The following is a 17,257-nucleotide window of genomic DNA, read 5'->3' as shown; positions in this document are numbered from 1 at the left end:
TATATCTCAAATTTTAAAAAACTATAGGATGTTTCTAAGGGTTTCATTGGCTAATTTTAATTCTAAAATTTGTATAGAACTGCAAAAGACCCCAAATACCTAAAGTAATCTTAAAAAGAAGCTGGAGGCATCACATTCCTTGATTGAAAACTATATTGCAAAACTAAAGTAATCAAAACAGTATGATATTGGCATTAAAAACAGATGTACAACCCTATGCCAAACAACTAGCAAGACAGGAACACAACCCCACCCATTAGCAGAGAGGCTGCCTAAAATCATAAGGTCACAGACACCCCAAAACACACCTCTGGATGCGGTTGTGCCCATCAGAAAGACAAGATCCAGCCTCATCCACCTGAAAAAAGGCATCAGTCCCCTCCACCAGGAAGCCTACACAACCCACTGAACCAACCTTAGGCACTGGGGGCAGACACCAAAAACAACAGGAACTATGAACCTGCAGCCTGCGAAAAGGAGACCTCAAACACAGGAAGTTAAGCAAAATGAAAAGCAGAGAAACACATAGCAGATGAAGGAGCAAGGTAAAAACCCACAAGACCAAATGAAGAGGAAATAGGCAGTCTACCTGAAAAAGAATTCAGAGTAATGATAGTAAAGGTGATCCAAAATCTTGGAAATAGAATGGAGAAAATACAAGAAACGTTTAACAAGGACCTAGAAGAACTAAACAGCAAACAAACAGTGATGAACACCACAATAAATGAAATTTAAAATTCTCTAGAAGGAATCAATAGCAGAATAACTGAGGCAGAAAAACGGATAAGTGACCTAGAAGATAAAATAGTGGAAATAACTACTGCAGAGCAGAATAAAGAAAAAAGGATGAAAAGAACTAAGGACAGTCTCAGAGACCAGTGGGACAACATTAAATGCACCAACATTTGAATTATAGGGGTCCCAGAAGAAGAAGACTAAAAGAAAGGGACTGAGAAAATATTTGAAGAGATTATAGTTGATAACTTCCCTAATGTGGGAAAGGAAATAGTCAATCAAGTCCAGGAAGTGCAGAGAGTCCCATACAGGATAAATCCAAGAAGAAACATGCCAAGACACATAGTAATCAACTATCAAAAATTAAATACAAAGAAGAAGTATTGAAAGCAGAAAGAGAAAAGCAACTAATAACATAAAAGGGAATTCCCATAAAGTTAACAGCTGATCTCTCAGCAGAAACTCTGCAAGCCAGAAGGGAGTGTCAGGACATATTTAAAGTGATGAAAGGGAAAAACCTACAACCAAGATTACTCTACCCAGCAAGGATCTCATTCAGATTCAGTGGAGGAATTTAGAGAGAAGCAAAAGCTAAGAGAATTCAGCACCAGCAAACCAGCTTTACAACAAATGCTAAAGGAACTTCTCTAGGCAGGAAACACAAGAGAAGGAAAAGATCTACAATAACAAACCCAAAACAATTAAGAAAATGGTAATAGGAACATACATAGAGATAACTACCTTAAATGTAAATGGATTAAATGTTCCAACCAAAAGACATAGACTGGCTGAATGGATACAAAAACAAGACCCATATATATGCTGTCTACAAGATACCCACTTCAGACCTAGGGACACATACAGACTGAAAGTGAGGGGATGGAAAAAGATATTCCATGCAAATGGAAATCAAAAGAAAGCTGGTGTAGCAATTCTCATAACAGACGAAATAGACTTTAAAATAAAGACTATTACAAGAGACAAAGAAGGACACTACATAATCATCAAGGGATCAATCCAAGAAGAACATATAACAATTGTAAATATTTATGCATCCAACATAGGAGCACCTCAATACATAAGGCAAATACTAACAGCCATAAAAGGGGAAATCGACAGCAACACAACCATAGTAGGGGACTTTAACACCCCACTTTCACCAATGGACAGATCATCCAAATGAAAATAAATAAGGAAACACAAGCTTTAAATGACACATTAAACAAGATGGACTTGGTTGATATTTATAGGACATTCCATCCAAAAACAACAGAATACACTTTCTTCTCAAGTGCTCATGGAACATTCTCCAGGATACATCATATCTTGGTCACAAATCAAGCCTTGGTAAATTTAAGAAAATTGAAATCGTATCAAGTATTTTTTCCAACCACAAGGCTATGAGACTAGATATCAATTACAGGAAAATATCTGTAAAAAATACAAACACATGGAGGCTAAACAATACACTACTAAAGAACCAAGAGATCACTGAAGAAATCAAACAGGAAATAAAAAAATACTTAGAAACAAATGACAATGAAAACATGACAACCCAAAACCTATGGGATGCAGCAAAAGCAGTTCTAAGCGAGAAGTTTATAGCAATACAATCCTACCTCAAGAAATAAGAAACATCTCAACAAAACAACCTAACCTTACACCTAAAGCAATTAGAGAAAGAAGAACAAAAAATCCCCAAAGTTAGCAGAAGGAAAGAAATCATAAAGATCAGATCAGAAATAAATGAAAAAGAAATGAAGGAAACAATAGCAAAGATCAATAAAACTAAAACCTGGTTCTTTGAGATGATCAACAAAATTGACAAACAATTAGCCAGACTCATAAAGAAAAAAAGGGAGGAGACTCAAATCAATAGAAATAGAAATGGAAAAGGAGAAGTAACAACTGACACTGCAGAAATACAAAGGATCATGAAGGATTACTACCAGCAACTCTACGCCAATAAAATGGACAACCTGGAAGGAATCGACAAATTCTTCGAAAAGCACAGCCTTCCAAGACTGAAGCAGGAAGAAATAGAAAATATAAACCAACCAATCACAAGCACTGAAATTGAGACTGTGATTTAAAATCTTCCAACAAACAAAAGCCCAGGACCAGATCGCTTCACAGGCAAATTCTATCAAACATTTAGAGAAGAGCTAACACCTATCCTTCTCAAACTCTTCCAAAATATAGCAGAGGGAGGAACGCTCCCAAACTCATTCTACAAGGACACCATCACCCTGATACCAGGAAAACTAAAAAAAATAAAACTACAGTCCAATATCACTGATGAACATAGATGCAAAAATCCTCAACAAAATACTAGCAAACAGAAATCCAACAGCACATTAAAAGGATCATACACCTTGATCAAGTGGGGTTTATCCCAGGAATGCAAGGATTCTTCAATATATGGAAATCAATCAATATGATATACCATATTAACAAATTGAAGGAGAAAAACCATATGATCATCTCAGTAGATGCAGAAAAAGCTTTCAACAAAACTCAACACCCATTTATGATAAAAACCCTCCAGAAAGTAGACATATAGGGTACTGACCGCAACATAATAAAGGCCATATATGACAAACCCACAGCCAACATCGTTCTCAATGGTGAAAAACTGAAACCATTTCCTCTAATATCAGGAACAAGACAAGGTTGTCCACTCTCACCACTATTATTCAACATAGTTTTGGAAGTTTTAGCCACAGCAATCAGAGAAGAAAAAGAAATAAAAAGAATCCAAATCGGAAAAGAAGAAGTAAAACTGTCACTGTTTGCAGATGACATGATACTATACATAGGAAATCCTAAAGATGCTACCAGAAAAGTACTAGAGCTCATGAATGAATTTGGTAAAGTAGCAGGATACAAAATTAATGCACAGAAATCTCTTGCATTCCTAGACACTAATGATGAAAAATCTGAAAGAGAAATTAAGGAAACATTCCCATTTACAATTGCAACAAAAAGAATAAATTACCTAGGAATAAACCTACCTAAGGAGACAAAAGACCTGTATGCCGAAAACTATAAGACACCGATGAAAGAAATTAAAGATGATACAAACAGATGGAGAGATGTCCCATGTTCTTGGATTGGAAGAGTCAACATTGTGAAAATGACTATACTACCCAAAGCAATCTACAGATTCAATGCAATCCCTATCAAACTATCAATGGCACTTTTCACAGAACTAGAACAAAAAGTTTCACAATTTGTATGGAAACAAAAAGACCCCGAATAGCCAAAGCAATCTTGAGAAAGAAAAACAGACTGGAGGAATCAGGCTCCTGGACTTCAGACTATACTACAAAGCAACAGGAATCAAGACAGTATGGTACTGGCACAAAAACAGAAATATAGATCAATGGAACAGGATAGAAAGCCCAGAGATAAACCCACGCACATATGGTCAACTTATTTTTGATAAAGGAGGCAAAAATATACAGTGGAGAAAAGAGCCTCTTCAGTAAGTGGTGCTGGGAAAACTGGACAGCTACATGGAAAAGAATGAAATTAGAACACTCCCTAACACCATACACAAAAATAAACTTAAAATGGATTACAGACATAAATGTAAGGGCAGACACTATAAAACTCTTAGAGGAAAACATAGGCAGAACACTCTATGACATAAATCACAGCAAGATTCTTTTTGACCCACCTCCTAGAGAAATGGAAATAAAAACAAAAATAAACAAATGGGACCTAATGAAACTTAAAAGCTTTTGCACAGCAAAGGAAACCATAAACAAGATGAAAAGACAACCCTCAGAATGGGAGAAAATATTTGCAAATGAAGCAACTGACAAAGGATTAATCTCCAAAATATACAAGTAACTCATGCAGTTCAATATCAAAAAAACAAGCAACCCAATCCAAAAATGGGCAGAAGACCTAAATAGACATTTCTCCAAAGAAGATATACAGATTGCCAACAAACACATGAAAGGATGCTCAACATCACTAATCATTAGAGAAATGCAAATCAAAACTACAATGAGGTAACACCTCACACTGATCAGAATGGCCATCATCAAAAAATCTACAAACAACAAATGCTGGAGAGGGTGTGGAGAAAAGGGAACCCTCTTGCACTGTTGGTGGGAATGTAAATTGATACAGCCACTATGGAGAACAGTATGGAGGTTCCTTAAAAACTAAAAATAGAATTACCATATGATCCAGCAATCCCACTACTGGGCATACACCCTGAGAAAACCATAATTCAAAAAGAGTCATGTACCACAATGTTCACTGCAGCTCTATTTACAATAGCCAGGACATGGAAGCAACCTAAGTGTCCATCGACAGATGAATGAATAAAGAAGATGTGGCACATATATACAATGGAATATTACTCAGCCATAAAAAGAAACGAAATTGAGTTATTTGTAGTGAGGTGGATGGACCTAGAGTCTGTCATACAGAGTGAAGTAAGTCAGAAAGAGAAAAAGAAATACTGTATGCTAACACATATATATATGGAATCTAAAAAAAAAAAAGGTTATGAAGGTTATGTCCTAGTGGCAGGACAGGAATAAATATGCAGACATAGAGAATGGACTTGAGGACACAGGGAGGGGGAAGGGTAAGCTGAGACGAAGTGAGAGAGTGTCATGGACTTAAATATACTACCAAATGTAAAATAGATAGCTAGTGGGAAGCAGCCGCATAGCACAGGGAGATCAGCTCGATGCTTTGTGACCACCTAGAGGGGTGGGATAGGGAGGGTGGGAGGGAGATGCAAGAGGGAGGAGATGTGGGGATATATGTATATGTATAGCTGATTCACTTTGTTATAAAGCAGAAACTAACACACCATTGGAAAGCAATTATACTCCAATAAAGATATTTTTAAAAAAACGAAAACAGATGTACAGACTATTGGAACAGAATAGAGAGCCCAGAAAGAAACCCATGCACATATGGTCAATTAATTTTTGACAAAGGAGTCAAGAATCTACAACATGGAAAGGATAGTCTCTTCAGTAAATGGTGTTGAAAAATTGAACAGCCACAAACAAAAGAATAAACCTGGACATCATACACAAAAATTAACTCAAAATGATTAAAGACTTGAATGTAAGACCTGAAACCACAAAACTCCTAGAAGAAAACATCGAGAGTAAAATCCTTGACATTGGTCTTGGCTATGATATTTTGGATTTGATACCAAAAGCAAAGGCATCAAAAGCAAAAGTCTACAAGTGGAACTACAACAAATTAAAAAGCTTTTGCACAGCAAAAGGAAACCATCAACAAAATGAAAACGTAACCTATGGAATGGGAGAAAGTATTTGTAAATCACATATCTGATAAGGGGTTAATATCCAAAATATACAAGGAACTCATACAACTCAATAGCTAAAGAAAATACAAAAAACAAAACAAAACAAAAACCCAAGTTTAAAATGGGCAAACGAACTAAATAGATATTTTTCCAAAGAAGACAACCAAATACCAACAGGTATAAGAAAAGGTGCTCGACATCACTTATAAGAAAAATGCAAATTAAAACCACAGTGAGATATTATCTCACACCTGTTAGAATGGTATCATCAAAAAGATGAGATAAGTGTTGGCAAGGATGCGGAGACCAAAGAGCACCTATGCACTGTTGGTGGGAATGCATATTGGTGAAACCAACATGGAAAACATTATGGAGCTTCCTTAAAAAATTAAAAAAATAGAACTACCATATGATCTAACAAACCCCACTACTGGATATATATTCAAAGAAAATGAAAACAGGATATCAAAGAGATATCTGCACCTCTGTGTTTACTGCAGCATTATTCACAATAGCCAAGACATGGAAACAACAACAGAAGAATGGATAAAGAAGATAATGGCATATCTATACAATGGAATATTATTCAGCCATGAGAAAGGACATCCTGGCATTTGCAAGAACATGGATGGACCTCGGGGACAGTATGCTGACTGAAATAAGTTAGACACAGAAAGACAAGTGTGAATGATCTCACTTATGTGTGGAATCTAAAAAAGCCAAACATAGAAACAGAGACCAGAATGGTGTAACCAGGTGCTGGGGGTGTGAGAAAAGGGGAAATGTTGGTCAAAGAGTACAAACTTCCAGCAATAAGATGAATAATTTCTGGGATTCTAATGTACAGCATAGTGATTATAGTTAATAATATTGTATTGTATACTTGAAAGTTGTAAGAGAGTAGATCTTAAGTGTTCTCAGCACAAAAAAGAGATGGTAATTATGTGATGTGATATGCAAGCATTAGCTAATGCTATGGTGGTAATCATTTTGCAATATATAAGTGCATCAAATCAACGCATTTTACACCTTAAACTTATACAATGTTATATGTCAATTATATCTCAATAGAGCTGGAGGGAAAAAAGGAAAATAACAAGTGTTGGTGAGAATACAGAGAAATTGAAACCCTCATACACTGCTAATGGGAATGCAAAATGGTTCAGCTGATGTGGAAAAGTTTGGCAGTTCCTCAGAAGGTTAAACATAGACCTACCACATGACCCAGCAATTCCACTCCTAGGTCTATTCCTGAGAGAAGTGAAGACTTCTTCATACAAAAACTTCTGCACAAATGTTCACAGCAGCATGATTCATAATAGCCCCAAAGTAGATACAACCCAATGTCCGTGAAGTGATACTAGATAAATGAAATGTGGTATATCCATACAATGGAATATTATTCAGCCATTAAGAGGAATGCAGTACTGTAAGATGCTACAACATGGGTTAACCTGGAAAACATGCTAAGTGAAGGATTATGATTCCATTCACATAAAATGCCCAAAACAGGCAAATCCATAGAGACACAAAGTAGGTTAGCAGTTGCCAGGGGATAGAGGGAAAGAGGGAGTCTGGACTAACTGTTAAGTCTGTCTGCTATGGGACTTCTTTTTGGGGGATGACTGAAATGTTCTGAAATTAGATAGTGGCAATGGTTACACAACATAGTGAACATACTGAAAACCACTGGAGTATGCACTTTTAAATGGTAAAATTTATGTTATATGAATTATATCTCAATAAAATATTAAAACAAAACAAAAAATAAATAAATTACAAACTTTAAGAAAAATTATTTAGCATTGAGGTAACATTTATATGTAGTCTTCTTAAACTCACTGTTTATTTTTTCCCTCTAAAATAGCTGAATGTGCTTATCTCTATATTTTAAACTTGAATTTTTTAATGTGTGTATGTGGATATGGGTTTGAGAATATGTCTCCTGGGAGATAAGAGAAAGTTCAAATGAAAGAAAAGAAACAGTATATTGTTAAGACTACTTGCCCCAACTTTTGGTTGGTAAGATTATTTTTCCTTTGGGTCCTAGAATATGTTTATAAAAATAAAATTAAACAATAAAATAAACAATAAAACAATAGGTGAATTATATCTCAATTTTTTAAAAACTGCAAGAGCTATCTCAGCAGTTTTTTGGCTAATATGTACTATAAGTTTCTAAGACAGAGATACAGAATTTCAAGTTTTCCATCTTATTTAACAGCGGAAAACTTTTTTCATGGAATTGCTCTATGGGAAAAATTGTTCTAATGAATTCACTCTAAGTAAATATGAAGGTAAGAGCATCCAGTACTTGGAGTAGATGGTTTGTCTTAAATGTTTAATCACTGCTGATTCTAGTCTTTGCCATTTTTCCTTTTTTTTTGGCTCTGTTGACAGTATCCTCTCTCATTATGTATGTTAAGCTTTTGTTGCCCTGCATTTAATTGCTCCTGGTATGAGAAATGGGACTTCAAAAGACTCTTTTAAAAAGTAAGGTAATATCCTGGAAATTGAGCACAAGGTAACTAAGATGACTGACTGTAATTTAATAGGACATGTGAAGCTTAAAATAACGCACAGGGTTTTTAATCCAGCTAAGGCTATAATGCACAAAGCATGACGTTTTAAGTCTATTAAGTCATTCCAACAAGATTAGTCTTCAGGTTAGGTATATTACTCTGGAGACTATTGTCACAATGTCATGGGGACACCCATGCCAATATATTTTATTGGTAATGATACACACGGGTGCCTAAGCCACACTAGCCAGAACGGCCTGAAGAAAAACTTCATGTGTTTTAAATACTACATATAAAAAAGTAATCTTGACCCATGCTTCCTGTTTTCTAAATGATAAAATAAATAAATCTGCCATGATTAAGGAAATAGCCTGAAACCAACAGACTGCATTCTTGCATTCTTGATATCTATGATAACTTTGCAGAACACAAAAAACATTGAATTACAAAAATGAAAGAAGAGGAGAAGGGGAGGAAAAGGAGCAGGACGAAGGAGATAAAGGGAGGGAAGGGAGGGAGGGAGGGAAAGGGGAAGCAGCAGCGACAACAGAAACAAAGTATTTTCTTCAGTGACTCTATCGGGAGCAATAGTGTGACTTAATTAGTCAGAAGAACTACGAAGAACTCAGATATTTGTGGGCAAATGCCATTTCTAATTGTGCATGACTAATTATTTTGTTTTCTACTTGTGAAGAGCTAAAACTGATTTTCTTTTTTGCATGTTTAGATTCTAAACGTATTTTATACCAGAAAAAAAAGTTTGTTTTTTTTTTTTTTTTGGTGGTGTAGAAAACAAAGTACTGATATCATGTGAACCAGATGTAGTATTTTGGATGGAGTACAAGAAAACCTGTGAAGATTAACAGTAAATCTTTTTCTGTGCTCATAAACTGCTGAAAAAATTGGCATAAAATGTGCTACTACTAAATAAGTTATGTATGTATATCTTACTGGCTACAAATGAGTGAATGACCAAGGTAGTGTTTGCTCTTTAGAAAGCGAGGCTTAAGCAGAGCCAAGGGTACATTTCACATCCCAAAGCATGCCTTCCATTTCCCTTATTATGTAAATTATTCTCTGATAGAAACCTAGCTGTTTCAGGTGGAACTTTCACCCTTACGGGACATTCTCTAGCCAAGCCTTATGTGACCTCTGTCACAATTACTCTCTAAGTGCACATTCATAAAATAATCTTGTAAAGTACATGTTTAAATATTTTGAACTATGTTATCTTTGTTATTAATGTTCAACCTTTTATATCTCTATTTCCTGCTTCTACAACTAGACTGTAATTTCCTTGAAATGAGCATTCGTATTTTATCTGCCTCTCTACATGTCCACAGAATCAAAGAATAATGTAAGTGTTTACTAATCTAAAAAATGTCCTCAATTTAGAAGAGACATTTTCTGCCAGAGAATGTATAGTAAATTATTGTGAAGTGTTGGATGACTTCATTATTTATTTATCAGGTATTCATATAATGCCTACCAGGTGCCAGCCACCAGTATGTTAATGTATTTGAAAAATACATTAACTCACAGAATCTTTGTGGCAACCTAATTTCAATAAGTTCTCTTACTATCTTTCCCATTTCACAGATGAGGAAATTGAGGCACACCGCAGCATTACTGCTAACAGATAATAAATAGCAGATGCAGAAATCAGACCCAGGCAGTCTAGCTCTAGAATCTGTGCTTGTTTCAGCCACTATGCTCTACTGCCTGGGATGGCCATGCTGTGTTGACTCTACTTTCTCTTCACCTCACAGTAGTTTGGTTACTATCAATTACATATCATACATACTCTTACCTACAGTAATGATTGTGAGGTGTCTTGGACTAGGTTGTTTCTTTCACATTCAATATAGAACACATTTGCAAAAGCATTCCAAATACTATCTTGCCACCTCTCTTACCAGCTTCCTTTTTTTTAAGACTTAAACTTTTTAAATTGACGTATAGTTGATGTACATTATTATAAGTTACAGGTGGACAATATAGTGATTCACAATTTTTAAAGTTTATACCCCATTTACAGTTATTATAGAATTTTGGCTATATTTCCTGTGTTGTATAATATATCCTTGTAGTTTATTTTATACATAATAGTTTGTACCTCTTAGTCTCCTACCCCTTCCCTCTCCCCACTGGTAACCACTAGTTTATTCTCTATATCTGTGAGTCTGCTTCTTTTTTGTTGTATTCACTAGTTTCTTGTATTTTTTTAGATTCTGCATATAAGTGATATCATACAGTATTTGTCTTTCTCTGTCTGACTTATTTCACCTAGCATAGTGCCCTCCAAATTCATCCACGTTGTTGCAAACGGCTAATAATTGCCATTGTGGCTTTGATGTGCTCCATTATTACAGTATAACTTACAACAATGCTACCCTGTTCTTTTTAAATTATTGTTTAGCCATTGAGAATAAACATTCCTATGTTGGTTTCTTTTCCTCTAATCTATTCTGGCTACGTGTACAGTGTTGGTGCCTTTTGATGGAAAATAGAACACCAAGAACTTCTATCTTGGCATCAGTTTCAGGTCCCATAAAAACAAATCTGCATCAGACTCTTCTCGTGCTTCCTTATAGCTGAGATGGGAAATCATCATCATATCCTCAATCTGCTCCCAGAAGCTACTCAGCAGATCCAGCCAAGCTGTCCTGAAACAGGAGTTCACCCTGAGAACCTGCATGTATTAAAAGCAGTCTTTTAAAGTTTCCTTTATGCTAATAAAGACGTCTGCACTTGAAGCAAAGGGATGGTATTCTATGTGACTGTTGCCATCACATTCTCATCGGCCCGTCCACCAGCTACAGGATGCCTTTCTCTGCCTCTAAGTGCCAGAGCATCTGTATAATGCGAGTAGATTTGATGGGAGCTGGGGAAGAAAGGGGCCAGGGGATGAGAGAGCTTTTGTGGAGGAAATCTTTTAGCGTGTGCCCCCTGTGGAGGGGGGAAGAGAGAAATGATCAAAGGGCTCATAAGAGGCCAAGTCTCCTCCAAGAAGACAGATAAAGGACAAAGGTTGTTATATTAAAATATCTAAGGAACTCTCAATGCAGCGTGGAGAAACAGAACACTAGCACAGTGCTCTTCGTATATGCCGCCAGCCTACTTTGTTCAGCAGTGTGACATATGCATTTAGGGCCAACCAGTCATTCAGGCCATCATCCCCAAAGTCTATGTGGAAGAATCTCGGAACGCACGGGACCCTCGTGCCCACGCAAGCCCTGTTTTGGATAGCCCTTTAACCAGACTTACCTTAAATGAAGGGTGGCATCAACACTTTTCAGAAAGCTCACGTTGCTTAAAATTGCTAATGGCAACTTACCTCCTTAACTTCAAACCTCTGTTCTCTACGTTATGTGCTCATGGCATAAAGTTGAGAAGAGACATGGCAATACATACAATTCACTCTACAAAAACTGAGCAAATACTATGGCTGGTAAAGGGATACATCATAGACTGTGCTCTCAAGAAACTTCTTTCACCATCTAGTAAAGGTAAGAAGCATAAGCAGGTAATCCTAATACAATGTCAAAGACATTGTGTGTTATAGAAGGATCTATTCCCAGGGTGTTACGGACAAATCGAGAAGGATCGTGCAGCTCAGTCAGGGTGGGCTTCGTGGAGGAGTCAAAGTCTATGAATTTATGGTTAGTGGGTACATCCTTGTCATAGATTCCCTGCCTGGTGAAATGATGTTATGAATAAATTTGACATATTTAACATCTAGCCCTTAATATCTCACCTGCTTTTCTGATCCTGCCATCAGCAAGCATATCTTCCCTTTTCCCAAACCTGGTTGAAACTATTACTATCAAAACCTCAGTTACAGAGTGGATATATGTATATATATGACTGATTCACTTTGCTGTACTGCAGAAACTAACACAACATTGTAAAGCAACTATACTCCAATACAAATTAATTAATCAAAAAAAACCTTCAGTTACAAAAGAGCTAAACATGGGCCAACCCCACTGGAGACCAATTTTTCAACTTGGAATACCCAGGCCAGCTCTAGCTATGTTCCGCCTGTAGTCAGTATTTTCTCTGACTAATTATCCTGCCATACTTTTGTCTTTATATTTATTTCTCTTTGTAACAACTTCTCTTCCTCCTACCCCACCTTCTCCTCCATCCCACCCAACTCTGCCACAAACACAGACACACCACACACCAACATCACACCTGAGTGATTATACCTAGAACCAGTTCTACTCATCTCTTAAATGGTTTTTAAACACAAAACGGTAACCTAGTAAAAGGGGAGAATCAATAGTGTTATTTTAATTTCTGGGAAAAATAGTTCTGGAGACAAAATGATAGTTGCATTTAACTCCAATTCCCAAATATATTTGGCTGTTGTATTTATAAAATCTCCAAACTATGGTTTCCATTGTTGTCCCTGGTGAAATGAAGAGGCCAGGTCAAGACAGAAACCAGGGAAAATTGGGTCTGTACAGGAAGCAAATGACAGGTGTAGTTCATGATGCAAAAAGCCATTGTCCAGGCACTGTTCTAAAGTCCCTTATGTATATTAAGATATTTAATCCTCACAATTGCCTGATGAGATAAATACTATAATTATCACCCTCATTTTACAGATGATAAAATGGAAGCATGGAAACATAAGAAAACATGCTCGAGGTCAGAGAGGCAGGAACTGGCAGAGCAAGGCAGTTTGGCTCTGGAGTCTGAGCACAGGAGTGCCCGCCGCACACTCAGCACAGCAAGTTGTGCAGGCTCACTAATAGGGCTTCACACGCAGCTTATCTTAATGGGACTGGAGCCCTGGTTCAGTAAGGGAGTCTGGATCAAAAGGCAGGGCTAGGGCTTGTGTCCCATTATAAGGCATCTCCGAGACTCCTACCAAGGGCTTTCTCCTTGCCTGGGGCTGTCTTGTACTTTAATTTACTTTATTTTGCTTATACCATTTAAAAGGCTACTGCTAGGCTTTGACACACATGGCACTGTAAAATCAACTACATAGTCAGGAAAAAAGAAAGGACACACACCGAGAAATACTGAAGCTCTAAGGGGGAAGGGATTTGCTATAATTGAGGACTTAACACTAGGAACCTTTAGTCACTTACAGTTTACTTAAACAATCTGACCTGCTTTCTTAAAAATCTGCTTTGAAACTCAGCAGGCCAAAGTAAAACTTCTGTATACCACCTTACCTTATAGTTTTCATAACATTTAAAGAGATTTTTGTTACTGTCTTCCTCAAAGTTAGATGGACTTATCTCTCAAGAGAATTTATTCTACTTTTAGACATATCAAATGATTTAAAAGTTTGTCTCAATATTGAATAAACCTTAATATAGCATGTAGAACAGCAACTGGCTCATCAAAAAAGCTCAACGAATGTTAGTTTTATTATTATTACTTTTTACGGGCAGTTTTGATTCAATGCATCATATAGGCATACCTATATATGTATTTAGAAAAGTTTTTAAAAATAGCGTGATTCTTAATCTCTTGATTGTTGACACACCCTTATACTAGGGAGCTTTTGTACCATAAGGAAAATGATCTGAACAACACATAGAAGAAATTGATTGCTGCTGGGTGGCAGATGCTGCAATAAAGCACTTTCTAATTAATTTGATATTAATTAAATTAATATCAAAATCCAGTAATTCATAAACTGTTGCTATCAGCAGCGGGACAAATATGTTTCTTGAGTATAACATTGACGATATGTCAGTTAGTAATGTTCACATAACATGGCCTTAGCTAGACCAAAGCAACCCCTCCTCAATCCAGAGCTGACGGAGTGGAAATCACACCCATGGAGGCCACTGGGAACCTGAACCAGGAACCAGAGCTGCAGAGGGCATAAGATCTTCCAGGTTTGCGGAGAAGTAAAGAGAAGACATTTTGCAAAGGAATTTGGCAACCTTCACAAAAAGAAGCTACATGGAGACAGAGAAGGATGATTGTCGACTGAAATACAAAGGCACTATTATTGTTTGATGATCCGATGGAAATAACCCAGGAATCTGAATTATTTATCATCAGCCCCTTTCTGTCTCTATATGCAGTGATAATTATTATTAGGTTGGTTGCTAGAGAATCAGGCAAACAAGCAGCTATTCTCAAAACTAGTCTGGAAAATATTAATTTCAGTTTGGGGAAAGACTTTTTAAATGGCTGTCAGGAATGCATTTGAAGTGGAACGAAAGGATCAATTGAATAGAGCTTCAATTTTCACAGTTTCCTATCAGGATAAGGAAAACAAAAGAAAACACTGTTTTCTAGAAAGCGTTATTTCATTGTGATTATAATGAGTAATTCTGGCCATTTATTTTTTCCTGCCTGGGGCCACCTTTTGTTACAGTATATTTTGCATACTAAGCAGGGAAAAAGCTAATCTTAAATTAATAACTGCACAAAAGCATACATTTTTGATAGGAAAAGGGCATTCATGTTTAGAGTTTATCAGGTATTAAAAACACATATTTAACCTTTACATCTAGCCCTTTTATTTCTCATGAAAAATTTTCGAGTGCCGTATAAAGCTATCTGCAAAGTTATCTATGTCATATAGACACGAAGAAGCATAGATCCATTAAAACTAGTGGCCTTTGGGAAGGCCGACACCTCTATAATAAAACTGACATGTTGCTGTACCAGAAATGCCACAATTCAGTTTTCACCATTTGGAGTCTCTCATTGATTTGTTTTAGCATTTGATGTTACTGATGATAATAATAATAATAAATGCCATTTATTGGGCACTTACTCTGGGTCAGACACCAAGCTAGGCTCTTGTCATTCCTTTAATATTTATGATAGTCTGCAAAGTCTGCAAGATGGCCATTATTCACCTCCACTTAACGGATGAGGAAAGTAAAGCTCAGAGAGGTTAAGGAACCAGCATAAAGCGTACAGCAAATGAACTCTGGGGCTGGGATTCCCATGTTCATCATGGTGTTTCCAATCCTGCTCCCACTGTGCTCCATCCCACTCCCTCTTCTGTCCTCTACCAGCCTGTCATGTGATGTTCCGTCTGTGATGAAGGAAATGTTCTAAACCTGCCCCTTCCAATGGGACTCAGTTGAATGTGGCTATTGGGCACTTGAAATGCGGATATTGTGCGACTGAGGAAATAAAGTTCTATTTTTACTTAATTTAAATAGCCACATATGACTAGTCGCTACAGTATTAGACAGTGCAACAAACAAGGCAGAACTGTAATGCAGAAGATATTTACCCTAGTATACTTAGTAAGGATGACAGTTGGACTGAGCAATTTTTGATGGGCATCCTCCTACTTTCGTTCTTTTCCAGTGAAATTCATTCATCACTGGCTGTGGGCATCATGAGGAGTACCGTTATGCCTTAAGCGAGTGATACTGCATGAGGCTGCCCCCCGCTCCCCACTTGCCCCAGGTCTGCAAGGAGATCTGGTCTCCCTTCATTAGTATTCATGCCCACTGTCTACATCTGCTTCTCCTTCTTTTCTCCTGTCCACTAATATACCATACACCCATAAAATTAAATATCCTGCTCACCCACACCATTAGTCTTCGGAATGGTAAGGGAAAGACACTTTAGAACTTCCTCTCTAAAAAAATTACACTTTCTTCTTTGAAGTATTATTAAATTTTATCTGCTATAACCAGCTTAACATCCTTAGAACTTCATAATGAGAGTGACAACTATTTCTCAATGCTGACTCTGAGTCAAGCAACTATCTCATTTAATCATTACCACAGCCCCATGAGGTGATGCTAACATATCCCCCATTTTACAAATGAGGAGCTCGTCTGGTTCACCTCAAAGTCCTCAACTCTTTCCACTGCTCTATCCTGTCATTAGCTTTCAAATTTGTCATCGTCTCCTACCTCTGCTACATATTAATCTTGGTTATGGGACAAATACATCTCACATAAAGAGAAGCAATTAGACAAATGTTGATACAAGAGAGTCTTGGAAAAGTCCCTTGTAGAATCCCAATCTTCTCAAGATCAATGTTGGCAGAACAAGAAAATGTGTAAAAGTTAAAACCCAACTGAACTTATTTGGTTTAAAAATGAAATCTAATTACTGCTATAGATAAACTGCTGAGACCACATCTATGACAATAAAATTAGATTAATGGAGAGATGAGATTTGATTAACTACTTAGGATCATCCATCAAGATTTCAGTGTGTTAAATTCGATTCTATTAGGCGAGGAAAAAAAAATACCTACCTCTTAATATGCATCCTTGTAGTATGACGTTTGATGAGCACCCTAGGCTGAACTTAAAGGTCAAGAAAAATGCCTTCTCAAAAGACCTGAAGTAGCAATAAAAAAAACAAAAACAGCATTTCACCAACCCACAGCATAGTTCTTAAATTTATCTATCTGAAGCTGCTAAAGGAAGAGCAAACCTGCATTTGCATATGAATCAGCTTCTAGGATTTCCAAGCTCTTTTACAGAGAAAGATGTTATCAAGAAAAAGTATCTCAATCTTCAGTACTTCTATTTCTTCATGAAAAGCAAAGGATGGAAGCAATTAGTCTCTGGATTTTGTTAAGTGCTTGTAGATCTAAGGATGCTTTTCTCCATCTAATGGCTTATCTACAGAATATTATTTAATGTGAAGTGTGTGTGTGTGCGTGTGTGTGTGAATATAAACTTTTAATTCTGACTTAGTCTAACTCTAATTCTCACCATCATGC

General features: G+C 36.8%; 1 long non-coding RNA gene across 1 annotated transcript in view; it reads right to left on the bottom strand.

Annotated features, from left to right (window-relative positions):
- Positions 1-16,858, bottom strand: part of LOC132368487 (uncharacterized) — a 138,110-nt gene extending 121,252 nt beyond the window's left edge. Inside the window, exon 1 of the long non-coding RNA XR_009504100.1 lies at positions 16,784-16,858. This is a non-coding gene — a long non-coding RNA (uncharacterized LOC132368487). The remainder of the gene's footprint in view (positions 1-16,783) is intronic.
- Positions 16,859-17,257: the final 399 nt, after the last annotated feature.

This window comes from Balaenoptera ricei, chromosome 7 (genome assembly GCF_028023285.1).
Source record: "Balaenoptera ricei isolate mBalRic1 chromosome 7, mBalRic1.hap2, whole genome shotgun sequence".
In the NCBI taxonomy this organism is placed as follows: Eukaryota; Metazoa; Chordata; class Mammalia; order Artiodactyla; family Balaenopteridae; genus Balaenoptera; species Balaenoptera ricei.
The sequence above is the reverse complement of the archived record's forward strand: the minus strand, read 5'-3'. Positions and strand labels throughout refer to the sequence as shown.